This window comes from Aquarana catesbeiana, linkage group LG05, assembly GCF_042186555.1.
Source record: "Aquarana catesbeiana isolate 2022-GZ linkage group LG05, ASM4218655v1, whole genome shotgun sequence".
NCBI classification, from domain to species: Eukaryota; Metazoa; Chordata; class Amphibia; order Anura; family Ranidae; genus Aquarana; species Aquarana catesbeiana.
Window position 1 is genome coordinate 619,741,915 of NC_133328.1, and position 14,346 is coordinate 619,756,260.

A 14,346-nucleotide genomic window follows, 5' to 3' on the forward strand; every position below is an offset into this window, starting at 1 on the left:
TTGAATCCCGCCAAAGACACTATCTGAAAGGATTTTATTTCTGTGGGTTTCCTCCTACATTTTAAAACTTATTGGTAGATTATCTGGCTTTAGATAAAACTGTGTGATTGTGGTAGAGACAGACATTAGTTGTAGTTCAGTGTACTGTGTTCTATGTAAAATTATGAGTAATGCATTGACGTTATTAAATAGGTTTGTAAAATGTTAGCACCAATAAAAACTGGAAATACTGAAATGTATTATGGTGCTTTTTTCATAGTTGGCATCATCTTAGTTTATTTTAGTGTTTTTCTCAGACATACACTGCAGTATGGGCAAATGTGGTGATCCCGCCAGAAATCAAGTGAGCTGCTAACTTCCTGTTTTAATTGACAACACTGCCTCTGCTGCTGTGAAATCCCAAGTAGCTTTGTTAGTCCCTGCTGGACTACAGAACTCCACCTTCCCCTCGTCCTTCTCCACGTGATTTATACATTTACTTATTTTTTTCCCGCCCAAACCATTTCGCTGCCTTGATGTCCAAGAGCCTGCGCACATACTATGTGAGGCTGCCTTTCTCACCCTTTTTAACGCAGAGGAACCATTGACATAAGTTTCAGGTCTCGGGGGAACCCTTGCTAAAAATGACTATATCTAAAACTACAACTCGTATGATACGTTAATGTGATGGTCAGTGGGAAGAATGCACCTTACACTTGTGGTCATTGGGAAGAATTCCCCCCTTACAGATAGCTAAAAAGATCAATGGTGTCAGTGGGAATTTATCTGAGAGGCAGAAATTGCTTATTGCTCAAGGAACCCCTAGCAATCTCTGGAGGAACCCTAGTTGAGAAACCCTGATGATGCAAGGGATAGGGCTTTTGGGAGTTCTGGGGGTGTGCTTACTTTAGTAGTAACTTACCACCTGGTACCTGCCCCAGTAGTGACACTCTGTGATGCACTTTGAGTATGTTTTCTTGAATACTTCTAGCCACTCAACTAAGAACTGCAAGGGGTCCTAATGACTTCATCAATTTCTTGTCATCCAAACCTAAAGATCCTAATTTCTGATTCATGCACCTTGGAAATGTTGTCTGAATAGACGCAGTATGGTCATAACAGACCTAGTGATAGCTCACCGCACTTCAAGGACGGACTTTATTTAACACTTAATCACCCCACAAAGAAAAGACAGACACTCTAACTACAAATAGAGTACATGAGACCTTGCAGGAGCTCCTCCCTCTCAACATGGCAGTTCTGTGAAGGAGAGAAAAGTGTGTAATGGAGATAATAATGAAACTAGGAACCCTGGAGGTATGCATGTGTTCCAAATCAGTAACACAGTGTCTTTGATAAATATTAATGTCAAACCGCGTTACTTCTTCATTAATCATTCAGGTCCTTCTTGTTCAATTTTAATATGCTGACAAATCTTTTGTAGAAGGCGCAAGCTATCTGTCTAAATCCTAAAATAAACATTTGATAAATGGCTTGGGATGATGGACCCTGGCATCATGCAAGGTGCTTTCCACCTTCATCAAGAAGAGCAGATGACCTCTGTCATAAAGGACTCTCTGAACATTAAAATTTTGTATTCAGACTCATTTATTACATGCAGTCTAGCTGTTTTTCATCTCTAATTTTGTCATTCACTCGTTTCACAGGCCCATCTTGCTAAATTTGCCAACATTGTCATAATCCGTGACGCTTACAAAAATTCAGGCTATTTGGCCCCTGCTCTCAATGTTCCTTTGCTGGTTCTAAACAAACTTCAATGTTGTCCATGCACATTGTCCTTATTACAGTTTATATAGCCACAGCAATTACAATAGCATAGGCATGTACACTATATTACCAAAAGTATTGGGACGCCTGCCTTTACACGCACACAAAATTTAATGGCATCCCGGTCTTAGTCCGTAGGGTTCAATATTGAGTTGGCCCACACTTTGCAGCTATAACCACTTCAACTCTTCTGGTAAGGCTGTCCACAAGGTTTAGGAGTGTGTCTATGGGAATGTTTAACCATTCTTCCAGAAGTGCATTCTTTTGTAATTTCTTTATTTAATCATAAGTTACATTATACAAAACAAGAGTACTGCAAAGATACAATTACATAGTTATGCTGATAACGTATACGGCATCAGAGCTACACAGGTAGCTCAACAAAGCACATGAACAAAAAACAAATTCTAACTTGGGCGGGTAGGAGCATATCAGAGAAAGCGCAGTGGAAAACATATCCAGGATTCCCAACATATATATAGTTACATAGTTACATAGTAGGTGAGGTTGAAAAAAGTCACACGTCCATCAAGTCCAACCTATGTGTATGTGATTATGTGTCAGTATTACATTGTATATCCCTGTATGTTGCGGTCATTCAGGTGATTATCTAATAGTTTCTTGAAGCTATCAATGCTCCCCGCTGAGACCACCGCCTGTGGAAGGGAATTCCACATCCTTGCCGCTCTTACAGTAAAGAACCCTCTACGTAGTTTAAGGTTAAACCTCTTTTCTTCTAATTGTAATGAGTGGCCACGAGTCTTATTAAACTCTCTTCTGCGAAAAAGTTTTATCCCTATTGTGGGGTCACCAGTACAGTATTTGTAAACTGAAATCATATCCCCTCTCAAGCATCTCTTCTCCAGAGAGAATAAGTTCAGCGCTCGCAACCTTTCCTCATAACTAAGATCCTCCAGACCCTTTGTTAGCTTTGTTGCCCTTCTTTGTACTCGCTCCATTTCCAGTACATCCTTCCTGAGGACTGGTGCCCAGAACTGGACAGCATACTCCAGGTGCGGCTGGACCAGAGTCTTGTAGAGTGGGAGAATTATCGTTTTATCTCTGGAGTTGATCCCCCTTTTAATGCATGCCAATATTCTGTTTTCTTTGTTAGCAGCAGCTTGGCATTGCATGCCATTGCTGAGCCTATCATCTACTAGGACCCCCAGGTCCTTTTCCATCCTAGATCCCCCCAGAGGTTCTCCCCCCCAGTGTATAGATTGCATTCATATTTGTGCCACCCAAATGCATTATTTTACATTTTTCTACATTGAACCTCATTTGCCATGTAGTCGCCCACCCCATTAATTTGTTCAGGTCTTTTTGCAAGGTTTCCACATCCTGCGGAGAAGTTATTGCCCTTCTTAGCTTAGTATCGTCTGAAAATACAGAGAATGAACTATTTAGCCCATCCTCCAGGTCGTTTATAAACAAATTAAATAGGATTGGTCCCAGCACAGAACCCTGGGGAACCCTACTACCCACCCCTGACCATTCTGAGTACTCCCCATTTATCACCACCCTCTGAACACGCCCTTGTAGCCAGTTTTTAATCCATGTACTCACCCTATGGTCCATGCCAACGGACCTTATTTTGTACAGTAAACGTTTATGGGGAACTGTGTCAAATGCTTTTGCAAAATCCAGATACACCACGTCTACGGGCCTTCCTTTATCTAGATGGCAACTCACCTCCTCATAGAAGGTTAATAGATTGGTTTGGCAACAACGATTCTTCATGAATCCATGCTGATTACTACTAATGATATCGTTCTTATTACTAAAATCTTCTATATAGTCCCTTATCATCCCCTCTAAGAGTTTACATACTATTGATGTTAGGCTAACTGGTCTGTAATTCCCAGGGATGTTTTTTGGGCCCTTTTTAAATAGGGGATAGCTCCCACTTAGTCATGCAACCTTCTGGGAAATGAGAAAATACCGGTGTTAGGAGAGCCCCCCCCCCCCAGTGGCTAGTATATCCCGATAAGAATGTAAAGTCCAGACAACATAATCAGGTACACAATAACAAGAAAGAACCGCATTGAAAAGTTTCCAAGCTGACTGAGGGAAAAACCGAAGAAGGGAGGGGAATAGAAAGGAAAGGAGAAAAATTGGAGAAAAGGAACACGCACAGCATAGAAAGACAGGGCATAAGCCCAAAGCAGGAGGAAAAAGGACATTAAGGACCAGAAAAGCAAATTCTCTCACCCATGGCCTCAAAACAAGTCCCAGGGGAAATTAGCCAGGATTCAAAATTTCCTGTAAATAGGCATCCGTAAAGATGCAAACATGCTGCAGGGTCATCCGCCAGATCGACATTAGTCAAGTGTTTAATGGAATTTGCCATGTCTTGCCAGAACAGTCTAGGTTTCCCACACTCCCAGAAAATATGTAACATTATGGCATGATCCCCGTTGCACCGCCAGCACGTTTTAGGTACCTGTGGAAAAATACATTGTAAGGTCATGGGAACCCTATACCACCTCATCAGGATCTTATAACTGGTCTCTTGGACCTTAGTGGCCATGGAGGATTTCTGGGCGAAGTGGAGGATTTTCTCCTTTTGTGAATGGGTAAATTGTATAGCAAGGTTGGATTCCCACTGTGAAATGAAAAAGGGGTAAAGTTAGTCTCCGGTTGTATCAGGGCAGCATAAATGGTAGAAAGGCTGTGGCGAGTCGGTTCCCTCCTCTGACAAATACTCTCCAGCTCTGTGAGCTGATGAGAGATGCCTGGAGATCAGGAGCATTGACCGAGAAAGTGCCAAACCTGGAGACCACTCCAAAAGACTAAGGGAGGGGGGCTCTACAGCGGTGGCAAGTGCCGAGGAGTTTGCCATCTGACCCCAAGAGGTCCCAGAGATGAAGACCGCCCGGCACCAGGCGGAGGAATTGGGGGTTCTGTGGCCAGGCTTAAATTCCGGATTACCCAAAATAGGAACCATGGAGGAAGGCAATGGTGAAATTAAGGAGCCACGGAAGGCATCACCTAGATACTTGCAGAGTGCTTCCCAGAGTGGGATATCACAAAGAACCTACGGCAGCGGAGAGGCAATCCAGGGCCAGCTCTTCATCATACCGCCTCCATCTCCATGGCCACCCAATGCTTCACCTCTGCATGACAATTCCAGTCAACCATCCTAGCTAGGTGAGCTGCTCTATAATATGCCCACACATCCGGGAGGCCCACTCCCCCCTGGATTTTGCGGAGATGGAGAAGCTGAAGTCCAAGGCACCGTTTCCAAGGGACCATATAAACTCTCGGAACAGAGAGTTTATGTGTTTGAAAAAAGGAGGGGATTTTAAGAGGATAGGGAGAGCCTGCATCAAATAAAAAAATCCTGGGCAGCAACGTCCTCTTAAGGGGACTACAACGACAGAACCAGGTGAAGGTGAGCGTGTGCCAATGAAGCAAGTCTGTTCACAATCGAAGCAAGGGATCTAAATTGGCCGCATAAAGGGAGGCAGGGCCTGGCATAATATTAACTCCCAAATAACGAGTGGCATCGGACGCCCCCTTTCTGTTCCAACATGACTGCGCACCAGTGCACAAAGCAAGGTCCATTGAGACGTAGATGAGCAGGTTTGGTGTGGAGGAAATTGACTGGCCAGCACAGAGTCCTGACCTCAACCCGATAGAATACCTTTGGGATGAATTCGAGCGGAGACTATGAGCCAGGCCTTCTTGTCCAACATCATTGCCTGACCCCACAAATGCGCTTCTGGAAGAATAGCCAAACATTCTCATTGACACACTCCTAAACCTTGTGGAAAGCCTTCCCAGAAGAGTTGAAGCTGTTATAGCTGCAAAGGGTGGGTCAACTCAATATTGAACCCTACGGACTAAGACTGGGATGCCATTAAAGTTTGTGTGCGTGTAAAGGCAGGCGTACCAATACTTCTGGTAATATAGTGTATATCCTTCTTGTTAACTAAATCTAAAATCTAGATTATGATTCCTGAAAATTATTACTAGGGATAAGCGACACAATTTCTAGGTCTGGAGTACCTGGATTGAATGATATCCACAGTCCAAGAAAGGCTCTGTAGGTTTTTTGCACTAGCAAAAAAAAAAACAGATGAAGGGAATTTATCGATGACCACCTGGTATACATACACAAGACATAAATTGTCTAAGAAGTTACTCTGTATTACAAAAATATAATACAATAAAAACATCACCATACATCTTTAAAAAGTATATACATCCTGTTATCAAAAAAAGTCACTTTTTGAGTCCTTAAAAGTCAACGCATTTTGTGGATGCTTTGCTTCTTCAGGACTGTTTTTTAGGACAAACGTTATATAGAAAGAATCCATCATTCTGGACAGGATAGACCGGCTAAGTCATCTCAGGCTGCAGGGAGGTTAGGGAGACCCAAACTGGAAACAGAAGTCTGCCTACGAAAAACCCCAATGGCCAAAAGAGACACCCCAAGGTTTGTAGACTGCCCCGGATGCTCCACAGTCTTACTACTTCATATGCAATAGTACTAAGTGTGAATCACTATCTCTAAATGGGAACAGCATGGCACATTTTTACAAGATAGGAGCCATCCTTGCCTTGAACTTGTCTGCTTCCACTTCCAAATCAGTCAGCTGTCTGCATGTTGTTTGACTTACAATTTTATCAAAACTATAGGCTAATTTGGAGCACCGCACTTTTCCTCTTCACTGCTTTTCCCCTTTGCCCTTCCTTTGTATTTTGTTTCTTATCTCATTTGCCTCTCCTCTTATTGCAAGGTCTGGGGGTACTGCTTCTCATGTCTTGAGCAGACCTCATAATAAAAACATTATTGAGAAAGTTCTTCCTCTTTGGGGTAGGGGTGTCCAACCTGCGGCCCAACATAAATTTAAAAAAAAATATATATATTTTTTTGTAAAAATGTGTTTACACTTAGATAACACATGCAGGCGAAAATACCGCAAGAGTTGTGTTTCAAGAGGTTGCAGTAAATTAGGTATTAGTATTGTATGTACTGGTATTGCAGTTCTTGGTAGATGTTATAGGGTGAAGAGGAGATGAGATCTTTTTTCTTTAGATTTCCAGGTCTGGTTGTAGCATTTAAGATAAAGATCTTACTGTGAACCTTTAAGAGTTCAGCAGTTTTAACAAAAGAACGGTTGTAACTGCAGAATAGACTAAACCTAAAACACTAAATGTGCAGGTTTAATTTTTGCAGTTCAATGCCTACCTTAAAGTTTAACTAAAGGCAAAACGTTAGTTTAGTTTAGAGGGATTAGAACACTTGTCAACTTTTTTATTGAGTTCTGTGCCCCCGCTGGGGAGATTCTATTTGCCCCCTTTACCATTTTCACCAAGAGTAAGAAAAAAAACATTTTGGGTTATCACAAGAACAGGAATAGAGGGGAAATCTTCCAATGGGGGCGTTTCGTCAGGTTTGCCGACCTGTCAGAATGTTTAACGGAAGTGACGTTCCGTCGCCGCCATTTTGCTACAACCCGCACTCCTCCACCATATGGATTCACTGAGAGTGGGGAAAGTGGACATCTTGTTACACCTACTGGAGTTTTGCATTTTACACTTATTTTTAACAGTAAAGTGAGTTTATATATTGAAATACAGTACTTAGAACTCCGTCTGACTGGTTAAATGTTGAATTTTAAAAGCACTTCTGTTACACATCCAGGGGCACTAGTTCTGGTGAGAACCAGCAAATCTCTGAATTTATTCTAACTTCCAGTTTTGGTTATGGGACAGGAAGTCAAGGTAAATCTCTCCAATGGGACACAAATGGCAAAAGAAAGCACAACTGACAGGAGTTATAACCCTGCCTTCATTTATGCAGAATGGGAAAAAAAAGTTTTGCCTTTAGTTTTACTTTATTTTCAAATAGTCAAACAAGGTGACCTTTTTGTTTTTAGGCCTATAAAGTTGGAGGATGGGAAGGGTGTGGCATAGCCGACACCTGTAGACCAATGAATCTGAGCATAACAAGCGCAACTGAGTGAGGTTTATAACGGCCTGTGTCGACGAGCTTGTGTTTGTCTTTTAGCCCAGGTTCACACTGACAGTGGTAATGAAATTGTGCAAGTTCAGCTGAACTCGCATGATTTCATTCCCGCATGTCAGTCCCGACTTCGGGTTCGATTGCAGAGACGTCTGTGCACGTTTCTGCACAAATGTCTATTGAAATTGCACCCCGAAGTCGACAAAAGTAGTACAGAAACTACTTTTGGGAATCGGTGCGGCGCCACACTGATTCGGACGGTGCCATTGCTGGCAATAGCCGCTGATTTGACATGTGAATTCGCATGCCAAATTGCTGCAATGTGAACCAGGGCTGAACTGATTTTGCATTCCCACAGACTGAGGAGATAAGCAGTTCTAGCAGGTCAACTGCACTTGCAATAAATTCTGAATAATCTCAGTGTCTCTAATGCAGGCCATACATGGGTCGAATTCTGAACAAATTTTCTTTCGAAAATAAGAAATTTAGTGCGTTTTGTGGTCCGATGGTTGCCACCATTGATTTCTAAATTCGACCAACCAAGCCTTCAATCTCACCTCATGTTGCTACAGAAAAGAGTTTTCTTGGCCAGGAATTTTCTTTTCTTGTGCTCATGCGCATTTCTTTTTCGATTATATTTCTCACACGAATCTCCCTTCATTGATCATGCCCGATCACTTAAATTCAATGTAACCTGGGAAAGTGTGTGTGCCGCTCAGGCTCGATAGGTAGAAGGTATGTAGACAATGCGTCCGCAGCTGCTGCTCGAGTGCTGACAGTGGATGGAGCCCGTACTGGCTCCTGCAAGAATTCAAGAGGAAGATCAGTGTGACAGACCTAGCCGGGACAGAGGCTTTTGGAGAGGACTGAATGCTAGCCTCTTGCCTACTGATTATGGGCCCTGGAATTTAAGGGAACAATACTCTTTGCGAGGTGTATGCCTGGGGATCTTGAAATAATGTTACTTTGGATTCAAATCCATGTCTCCCCAAAACACACAGACTCTGGAAACCCTGTATATGACATATTATAAATAGTGATGGCTTCATAATGTTGGGACTCCTAGAAGATGCTGATGTCTTCAACTCCATCCACCTGTCTGTCTGTTGTCTGCTATAATGTGTTTATTGTAAATAAGGCCAGTGTTGGCTCTAAGAGTCTTTCACCCATTGATGTTTGTGTTAATTAACTCTGCTATTGTGTGAAGGAGTTCTGTGTTGATATTTATGATAATGTGTATTGTATAGTCGGTGAGCAAGGAGACGTCAAGGCTGCTCTAAAAGGTCATTTCTCTGAGTCATCTGTCTGGTTAAAGGATTCATTAATTAGCTCATGTTAATTAGGTTTCTGGTTACAGTTTGTATTGTCATCGTGGTGTATAGATTTGTGTGAGATCTCAAATAAAGCAGGCTATTCCTGATGTACTCCAAGACTGGTGTTGTCTGATTCTTGAGGGTTACTATAGCCAGATCCATTAGTCTTGTGTTCCAGGACTTAGGACGCGGTATACTGACGGAAGCACTCAAGCGGAGTGTGGGATGTTTTGTTACATTGGTGGCAAGCAGTGGGATGCTTCCTGCAGTGGGACATCTAAACCTCCACCTGGATCCAAGGTCCGGATAGCAGGAGAGGAGAGGTACAGATACCAGCTGCCATGGACAAGGAATTCGGAAGGAGGTTGCGAGAGATGCAGATACAGCACAGAGGACCAGTATCAGAGCAGGTCCTGCTGGGATGGTATGATTCTATCCGCTGCGAACTCTGGAAGAAAACGCTAGCCTGTGAGCAGCACCACCAGGGAAAAGTTCTCCCCTCCACCCAGGAAAGGTACTGGTCACAGTATGGATTGCGGGTGCTGTTTTTGGGAAAAAAAGCACAAGGAGCAGATAGCTAATTTAAGCAGGCTTGTCTGGGCAGAGATACGGCTGGACGAGAGTTACAGAGCCCTCCGGTGACATGTATCCCAAGCATGCCCTTGGATAGCGAATGACAGCCCAACCGAAGGCTTCAGGCTACGGCGGCCTGGGACTGTTGTATGTAAAGCTGACAGGGGACCCTAACTTTGGGAGTGATTTGGAGTGGCAATTGGACCAAATCATGGATTTCAGAGAAGATGTAGAGTTTCTGGCCATTCAGGAATGGGAGCTGGAGATCGCCTACAGACGGCTGATAATGTGTATTGTATAGTCGGCGAGCTAGGAGACGTCAAGGCTGCCCTAAAAGGTCATCTCTCTGAGTCACCTGTCTGATTAAAGGATTCATTAATTAGCTCATGTTAATTAGGTTTCTGGTTACAGTTTGTATTGTCATCCTGGTGTATATATTTGTGTGAGATCTCAAATAAAGCAGGCTATTCCTGATGTACTCCAAGACTGGTGTTGTCTGGTTCTTGGGGGTTACTATAGCCAGATCCATTTTTCTCGTGTTCCAGGACTTAGGAAGCGATATACTGACAGAAGCACCCAAGCCGAGTGTTGGACGTTTCGTTACATTCCCCATGACTATACTTCGGGGGGGGGGGGGGCGGAGTGAAACATGTTGGGGGCATGGCCTGGTCGGAGTCCAGGCTGAGGTTGCCACTCCATTAATTGCAGTAGGACACCATAGATGTTCGACTTCCAGGGGTCACCCTTCTTTCCTTAAATTCAAAGGCCGCTTGAAAATCGCCCATTGCTGCAGCCCACTAATGGTGTGAAATTCAAACGCAAATTCTTAGAAAAGCATTTTGAAAGAAAATTCTTTCGAAAATCGATCCATGTATGGCCGGCCTTAGGCTGCTATCACACGGATCAGTTTTTCTTCTTTTTTGACCATTTGACATGACCATTAAATCCTATGGATCTTCACACTGAAAGTCCTGTAAGATGCATTTTTGGTGCCTGTGAAAAAAAAATGCACAAAAAACGCACCTCCCAATTAAAATTAATTGAAAAAGCAGCAAAAACGCACCTCATAATTACGTTTTTGGTGTTTCTTTTTTAGCCACGCGTCCTTTTTTTTTCTATGCAAAACGCACCCGGAACGTGGCAAAATGCATATGCTTTTTTATTGCGTTTTTGCAACGAAGCAGTGTGAAAGCAGTCTAAAGCCTCGTACGCACGGTACGATTGTTGGCCAACTGAGCGTCTGATTTTTGTCAAAAGGGCGCGTGCCAGGACCTTGTCTTGCGTACTAACGGTACACAATTGTCGTGCAACAAACACAAACATAGTGACGTACTACGTGGAATTACAGCTCTTGAGCGCCACCCTTTGGGCCCCTTCTGCCAATTTCGTGTATGGTGAGCATTGATTCAGAGCATGCGTGTTTGTACTTTCGACTTTTTTGTGTGACTGATTTGTGTACTGACCATACGAAATTCTGACGTCAAACCGCTGTCCGCCGAAAATTTACTATCCTGCCATCCAACATTTGTTGGCCGAAAGTTGCACAACAATTGTCAAAAGTAGCGTACTAACGGTAAGATTTCAGGACAGTAGTCTTTCAACAGACAATCCCCTGCCAACAATCGTACCATGTGTACGAGGCTTTAGTGTCAAAGCATGCCCATTTACACAAGCCCTTATTTTTTTTTTTTTCAACCGCTGTTCTTCTAGTGGAGCCTGGTGTTGAATTCAGGTGTCCCACAAAGTCAGATCTTTGCCTGATTTGGGCAAAAATGGAAAACCTTTAACACTAAAACTCCTAATGCCACGCACACACGAGCGGACTTCTTGTCTGACTGAACTCCGAAGGACTTTTCGACGGAGTTCCAACGAAACGGACTTGCCTACACACGATCACACCAAAGTCCAATCGTCTCGAACGTGATGACGTACGACCGGACTAGAATAAGGAAGTTCATAGCCTGTAGCCAATAGCTGCCCTAGCGTCGTTTTTGGTCCATCGGTCTAGCATACAGATGAACGGATTTTTCGATAGGAATCGAGTCCGTCGGAAAGATTTGAAACATGTTCTATTTCTAGGTCCGTCGGAATTTTCGACACATAAGGTCCGATGAAGCCCACAGACGATCGAATTGTCCAACGGATTCGTTCCGTCAGACCTTTGATGCCGAAAAGTCCGGTCGTGTGTACGCGGCATTAGGCTTCATGCACATTGAGCTGTTAGCCCCGGTGCATGCGGCTCCAGCATTTAGGTGTTGATGCACGGTATAGGTGTGCACCATCCAACCCCTAATGCTGGTAGCCTGTCAAATTCTATGAAGGGCTGACAGCTGCTGCAGCTGGACAGTGCACCAAGCAGTACATGCATAGAGTGTTCACCCAGGGACCAATGGCCGGAATGCAGATTGCTTATCTTCCAGCCAATCGCCTCTGAGCTCATGCTCCGTCCAGCCACAGCAGCTGCCAGCCTCTCACAGAGTTTAACAGACAGGGTGGGGATGGTGTGCACGTCCCTTCCACCTGCACCTAAACAATGGAACCTCATGCATTGGGGCTAGACGCCTAGTGTGCATGAGACCTGCAAGTTTTGGGATTTCTGTGGCTGATGTGGCTCTACAAGAAAGTATTATTCCTCTTATTTTGCAAAGTGCCTTGGTTTTAATTTTTGTATTTTTTTTTTTTTTTTTTTTTGGCAACATAATTTCTTAACCATTTCAGCTCCAGAAGGTTTACCCCCCCCCCCCCCCCCCCTTGATGACCAGGCCATTTTTATAACCGGCACTGCTTCGCTTTAACTGACAATTGCGCAGTCGTGTGGCGCTGTACCCAAATAAAATGTATGTCCCTTTTTTTCCCCACAAATAGAGCTTTCTTTTTTGGTGGTATTTGATCACCTCTGCGTTTTTTTTTTTATATAAAAAATATATATCATATATATATAATCAAAAAATACCAACAATTTTGAAAAAAGCGCTACATTTTTTTACTTTCTGCTATAAAACTCATCCAATAAATTTAAAAAATCGAATTTCTTCATCAATTTAGGCCAATATGTAGTCTGCTACATGTTTTTGGTAAATAAAATCCCAATAAGCGTATATTGATTGGTTTGCGCAAACGTTATACCGTCTACAAAGTATGGAATATTTTTATTTTATTTTTTTTTAACTCGTAATAGCGGCGATCAGCGACTTATAGCGGGACTGCAATATTGAGGTGGACAATCGGACACTAACTGACACTTTTGACACTTTGCAGGAACCAGTGACAGCAGTACAGTGATCAATGCTAAAAAAATGCACTGTCACTGTGTTATTGACACTGGCTGGGATGGGGTTAAACATCTAGGGCAGGGATATGCAATTAGCGGACCTCCAGCTGTTGCAAAACTAAAAGTCCCTTCATGCCTCTGCCGCTGGGTGTCATGCTTGTGGCTGTCAGAGTCTTGCTATGCCTCATGGGACTTGTAGTTCTGCAACAGCTGGAGGTCCGCTAATTGCATATCCCTGATCTAGGGTGATCAAAGGGTTAAATGTGTGCCTAGCCAGTGTTTTTATATATACAGTGTGATGACACGGAATCCATCCCTCCCCGTTAGAACGACGATCTGCCTTGTTTACATAGGCTGGTCTCCATTCTGTGTGTTTTACAGATGATCCAGTGCCCGGTACCCGCAGATTGGCTTCTGTTGTGATTAATCACATCAGAAGTGGCCGGGACGTGCCCCCTGTAGGCATAGGTACAGAATCGCATATAGTTATATATATATATATATATATGATCCTGCACAGGAGGGCCGCCCCATAGCTGTAAATCTGCTGTACGACGGTCTGGAACTGGTTAATTTCCTGACTAAAGTTCCACTTTAATATTGAGACGGTCCCCCTCTGCTGCCAAAACAGCTCCGACCAGTCGAGGAATGGACACCACTAGACCTTTTAAGGTATGCTGTGGTATCTGGCATCTGATTGAGTTGAGATCTGGAGAATTTGAAGGCCAAGTCAACAGCTGAAACTTGTGTTCCTTAAACCAATCTTGAACCATTTTTGCAGGGTGGCCGGGCACGTTATCCATCTGAAAGATGGCACTGCCATCAGGGAATACCATGAAGTTTCTATGAAAGGGTGTAGTTGGTCAGCAACAATGTTTAGGTAGGTGGTACGTGTCAAAGTAACATCCATATAACTAATAGATACTGTATCAGTTATAAGGCCTCTTTCACAAGATCGGCCCGCAAAAGATCCGCCTGTCCGTTTTTCAGGTGGCTCAGAGTGGGCCACCGCTCTGACTTTTATGGGCAAGCCGATGTCAGCGGAGATGTCCACCAACACCCGCCTGCCATCCGATCAAAACAGATACGTTCACCATCAGTCCAGCGGATCGGATGAAAATGGACATGCTGTCCATTTTCATCCGATCTCTCCATAGAGGACAGCAGGGCTCTGACAGGTCCGTCCCTGCACAGTGAGATGGACCTGTCATCCACCGGCTCAACAGAGCGATTCCCCCACTGAGATAGCGAAGTCCGTTGATCAGATCCGCCCCGTGTGAAAGGGGCCTTAGAAGGATGGAATACTCACTGCAACATTGCAACACAACTTCTATAAAATTTGGACTCCCTGGGATCATTCTTCCTTTGGCTTATCAAACTCTTTTTTTTTTTTTTTTTGTCCTGGTAGTCTTGTCTTTATACACTTCTGGCCTTTTCTTTTTTCTAAT

General features: G+C 43.6%; 1 protein-coding gene across 2 annotated transcripts in view; it reads left to right on the forward strand.

Annotated features, from left to right (window-relative positions):
* The window catches only part of ZFAT (zinc finger and AT-hook domain containing), a 292,845-nt gene that overhangs the window by 199,033 nt on the left and 79,466 nt on the right, over positions 1-14,346 (forward strand). The gene's annotated exons all lie outside the window — the stretch shown is intronic.